Consider the following 6,000-nt stretch of genomic DNA (forward strand, 5'->3'; position numbering starts at 1 on the left):
TTAAGGCTGTTTATTGCTTTGGGGTGCTGGTACTTCTGGGCACTCTCAGTGATCACATGCATTTACTTCTATATCTACTTTTTTACCTGCCTCTACCAATGCAAAACATAAGTTCACACTGATACCTCCAATTCCAATCCAATCTCACAGAGTTTATTCTAGTTTTCTTCCCTTTCCATATTTGTAACCCCTTGGACAATGAGAAACCTGGTTCCCATTATCCTCAATATAGCTAATGATTGGACCAATTCCCCTCGCATAATAATTTCCTATTGCCACTATTGCCCATGCATGTGGTCACCCTCTTCATTCTGCCAGGGCGCTGTTGCCCCCATGCCAAGTCCCCTCCCCACACCCTCCCCCATGCAAACACCCTCTTCTCTCTGCTCCAGCTCCCAGACCTCCCACCAGCTGCCAAATCACAAGCCCCTTGTCCCCCATTGCAGACATCCACCTTGCTTGTACCAATCCAATGGCTTTTGGACTCCGTTATTTAGGAGGGCAGATAGGAAAGAAGGAAGGCGTGAGCTGGAATTCTAATTCTGACAATGCAACCTGTCTTAGGTTGGATTCTCTAGCAGGGCCTGAGAGAAGAATGCATATGTATGTGACTTATTGAGGAAATGCGCTCAAAAGAAATTAGCAAGGTGTTAAGAGAAGCAGGAGAGAGTAAAGAAAAGGAGCCACACAAGAGAAGAGAAAGTCACCGTTTGATCCACTCACAGAAGCAGCACAGGAACTGTGGATGGGCAACTTCATCATGAAAGGGATCCAAGGGCATCTTGGGAGGGGGCAGCAACGGCCTCTGCTACACATCCATTTTCTCTTACTTTAAAGGAAACCAAGATTTCCATTCTAGACACACTAGGGATGTGTGACAGAGGTCAACAAAGTTTTCTCTAAGGTCCCAGATCATAAACGTTTTAGGCTTTAAAGGCTATAGAGTCTATCATAATTACTTAACTCTATTTTTCTAGCCCTCAAGCCAGCATAGAAAATATGTCGATGAATGGGTGTGGTTGTGTTCCTATAAAATCACATTTACAAAAACAGGTAGAGGGTTTGGCTCTCTGATCATAGTTTGTGGATCCCTGCAACCTCTCCTGCCAAGTTACGAGTCCAAAACAATTCAGGCACTTTGTGGTGATCAGTTGACAAAGCCTCCCTCTAAAATAACAAGGTTCATTTCTTCTGGCTTTTCCTATTGCTTTTCAAGGCTTAAGCAGGACTGTCAGAGAGGGGTTCAGGGAAATGAGATCAAGAGTTCTAAATTTTCTCCCAGTTTGGGATCTGAAACTGGGTTAAGGGGCAAATTGGTCAGACAAGGGCCTAAACTCTCTAAGGGGCCTGAACAAAGCACTGGAATAGTAAGATAATGGAGAAAATTAAACTGAGTGGCTTAAAAAATGAAAAAACATATGTAAAAGAATGAATATAGGGCTTCCCTGGTAGCACAGTGGTTAAGAATCTGCCTGCCAATACGGGGGGCACAGGTTCAATCCCTGGTCCAGGAAGATCCCACATGCCTCGGAGCAACGAAGCCCCTGCACCATAACTACTGAACCCACGTGCCACAATTACTGAAGCCCATGCACCTAGAGCCAGTGCTCTGCAACAAGAGAAGCCACCAAAATGAGAAACCCGCACACTGCAATGAAGAGTAGCCCCTGCTCACCACAGCTAGAGAAAGCCCATGCTCAGCAACAAAGACCCAGCCAAAAATAAATAAATAATAAAATAAATCTTTAAAAAAAAAAGAATGAATGAATATAACCCCTGCCTCACACCATACACAGAAATTCACTCTAAATGGATCAAAGACTTAAATGTAAAGGCTAAAACTACAAAAGTCTCTTAAGAAAACATAGTTATGAATCTTCATCACCTTGGACTAAGCAAGGGTTTCTTATACATGACACCTAAAACATAAGCACTCAAAGAAAAAAATAGATAACTCCGAATTCATCAAAATTTAAAACTTTTGTGTGTCAAGCAACTGTGATGGCTAATTTTGTGCCAACACGGCTAGGCTGTAGCATAGTTATTTAAGCAAACACCATTCTAGATGTTGCTGTGAAGGTATCCTGTTGATGTAGTTAACACCTATAATCAGTTGACTATAGGTAAAAGAGATTACCCTCTACAATGTGGGTAAGCCTCATCCAATCAGTTGAAGGCCTTCAAAGCAAAACCTGAGGTTTCTGGGGTAAAAAGAAATTCTACCTGAAGAATACATTATCAATCCCATCTGAGTTTCCAGCCTGCAGTGTTGCCCTAGGTATTTCAGACTTGTCACTTACCACATCTTTGTGAGCCAGTTCCTTAAAATAAATCTCTTTTTTGCTGCTTGTATTGCTTCTATTTCTCTGGAGAACCCTGACTAATACAGACACTATCAAGATAGTGGAAATGTCATCCACAGAATGGGACCTAATCATATATCTGGTAAGGGTCTAGTATCCAGAATACATAAAGAACACTTACAACTCAAGAATAAAAAGTGAAATAACCTAATTTTAAGATGGGCAAAGAGTCTGAATAGACATTTCTCCAAAGAAGATACACAAATGGCCAATAAGCACATGAAAAGATGTTCAGCATCATTAGGCATTTGGGAAATGTGTTTTCTTTTAGGGAAAGTTTATTGAGCTTCTTGAAACTGTGGGTTTACAGCTTTCATCAACTTTGAGAGCATTTTGGCTATTATTTCTTTAAGTTTTTTCTATCCTCATCCCCTCCTTCTGAGTCTCAGATGTTAGATCATTTGATATTGTCCCATAGGTTACTGTTTATTTTCTTCTAGTCTTTTTTTCTGTGTGTGTGTACTTTGTTATGGATAGTCTCAATTGCTGTTTCAAATTCACTGATCTTTTCTTCTGTAGGCTATAATCTGCTTTTTTATATATAAACTTATTTATTTATTTATTTATTCATTCATTTATTTATTTTATTTCTTGGATGCATTGGGTCTTTGTTGCTGTGCACAGGTTTTCTCCAGTTGCACGAACAAGGGCTACACTTCGCTGCAGTGCGTGGGCTTCCCGTTGTGGTAGCTACTCTTGTTGTGGAGCATGGGCTCTAGGCACACGGGCTTCGGTAGTTGTGCCATGTGGGCTCAATAGTTGTGGCTTGTGGACTCCAGAGCACAGGCTCAGTAGTTGTGGTGTGCAGCCTTAGTTGCTCCATGGCATGTGGGATGTTCCCGGACCGGGGATCAAACCCAATTCCCCTGCATTTGCAGGCAGATTCTTAACCACTCTGCCGCCAGAGAAGTCCCTAATCTTCTTTTATTCTCATCCAGTGTTATTTTTCATTTCAGATACTGTAAGACTCAACTCACTAATTTCTCTTTTTGGGAGGGCAGTCCATGCTGCCTCTTTTCAATACCTGAAAAATCATTGCTTTATATATTTTGTCTGATTTTTTAATTGTTTAAGGTGGGAGAGTAACTATGGTCCTCGTTTCTCCATTATGACCAGAAGCAGCTTCAAACACGTTTTAAAACCAGCACAATTTTAAACAGAATTGGTTTTTTTGGTTTTTTTTTCACTTTTGCTTTCTGATAGTTCATCGTTAGTGTAAAGAAATGCAACAGATTTCTATACATTAACCTTGTATCCTGCTGCCTCGCTGGATTCATTTAATAGTTCTAATTGTTTTTCAGTGGAGTCTTTAAGGTTTTCTATATACAGCATTACCCGCATATAATGACAATTTTACCTTCCAATTTGGATATCTTTTATTTCTTTTTCTTGTCTGATCTCTATGGCTAGGACTTCGAATACTATGTTGAATAAAAGTGGTGAGAGTGGGCATCCTTATCTTGTTCCAGATTTTAGCAGGAAGGCTCTCAGCTGTTCATCATTCAATATTATGTTGGCTGTGGATTTGTCATAAAGAGCTTTTATTATGTTGAAATATGTTCCTTCCATACCTACTTTGGTAAGAGTTTTTATCATGGTGGATGTTGAATTTTATCAAATGTTTTTTCTGCATCTATTGAGATGATCGTATGGCTTTTGTCTTTTGTTGGTGTGGTGTATTGCATTGATTGATTTGCATATTTTAAACCATCCTTGTGACCCTGGGGTGAACCCAACTTGGTTGTGGTGTATGACCTTTTTTATGTGTTGTTGGATTCAGTTTTCTAATATTCCGTTGAGAATTTTTGCATTTATATTCATCAAAAATATTGGCCTGTAATTTTCTTTTTTGGTAGTGTCTTTGTCTAGTTTTGGTATTGGGGTGATGGTGGCTTCATAGAATGACTTCAGGAGTGGTCCCTCCTCTTTAATCTTTTGGAAGCCTTTGAGAAGTATAGGTAAAAGTTCTTCTTTGTACATTTGGTAGAATTCCCCACTGAAACCTGGACTTTTGTTTGCAGGGAGATTTTTATTACAGATTCTGTTTCACTTCTAGTAATTGGTCTGTTCAAATTACCTGTTTCTTTTGATTCAGTTTTGGCAGGCTGTATGTTCCTAGAAACTTGTCCATTTCTTCTATCTTGTCCATTTTGTTGGCATAGAACTATCCGTAGTATTTTCTTATGACATCACTTATATCTGGAATTTTAAAATAAAATGAACTTATTTACAAAACAGAAACAGACTCACAGACATAGAAAACAAATTTATGGTTACCAAAGGGGAAGGGGGTAATAAATTAGGAGTATGGGATTAACAGATACATACCACTACATATAAAATTGATAATCAAGGATTTACTGCATAGCACAGGGAACCATATTCAGTACCTTGTAATAATCTATAATGGAAAAGAATCTGAAAAAGAATATATATATATATATGTAACTAAATGAATCACCTTGAATCACCTTGCTGTACACCTGAAACTAACACAATATTGTAAATCAACTATGGTTCAATTAAAAAAAAACAGCACAATAAACTATTTAAGTTGGCAGATGAAGAATCAAGAAGCAGATTCTGGCAAACAAATTAATCATGAATCACTTCCTAAGGAGGTGGGTTCTGTTCTGCAGGACTTTGGCTTTGTTGAGTGAAGTTTGCAAATCTGAGGCCCAATCAGCATGCAGACTGAGCCCCACCACCAGGAATCTTCCTCCATCTACTCTTAGAACTGAGCCTCTCTTTGAAAGAAAGCTTTAAAGGATGCTGAAATAATTACCTTTGAAGGGGCACCAAACTACTAGCCCACCCAAGACACACCCATGTCTCCATCTGCCCTGTTAGGAACAGTAGGACCTGAGGAAGGCTGGTTTCTGGGTAATCGGAAATGAGAATTTTCGTTTGATCGTAATCTTTCTGCATGCCAGTCTGATCAGGTCACGGTCAGTGTGGCCATTTTCAGGGTAGAGCTCAGGCTTCTGCATGGCCTACAGTGAGTACCCTGTGAGATCTAGCACACTTGGGCTCCAGCCACATCAACCCTCCCAGGCCCTCTCTCATACCACCCACACCACCGTTTCCTGTTTGACCAGCATCTGTTTGCATGACTTCTTCCCCATTCAATCTAAGTTACCTTCTCCTTTTTACAGCTCCCTAAAAATAAAAGTAACAACGCCTTCTTCCTTATCATTAAAATGGGGGTAGGGACAGGGAGGGAGATTAGCCTTAACCCAAGGATGCTGTTGCATGAAGGACGTTGGAGTCACAATCAAGGCATTTTGGATCAGCAGACCTGACCTTGTGGGGCTTGGACCACCACCATTGCCTTGAGTTGGGTCAGGCAGCTTGGATCCTTGACCCCAAAATTCTGCAAAAAGGTAGATCAGATATTGTTTCAGCCAGATGAGATAATTTGGGCCTCGATGCTTCAAACACTTAACTCCTGAAATAATCAGTATGGTACAGGCTGAGTCCAAGGAAACCTGGATTCAGATCTTGGCTTTTCCACTCACCAGCTTTATCACTTCACGTGTTTCTCCCTCCTTCCCTCTCCCTCTGTCTCTGTCTCTGTCTCTCTCTCTCTCTCTTTCTCTTTCTGAGACTTAGAGATTTGCCTTGGACATAAACAAAG

This window comes from Hippopotamus amphibius, chromosome 1 (assembly GCF_030028045.1).
Source record: "Hippopotamus amphibius kiboko isolate mHipAmp2 chromosome 1, mHipAmp2.hap2, whole genome shotgun sequence".
Classification (NCBI taxonomy): Eukaryota; Metazoa; Chordata; class Mammalia; order Artiodactyla; family Hippopotamidae; genus Hippopotamus; species Hippopotamus amphibius.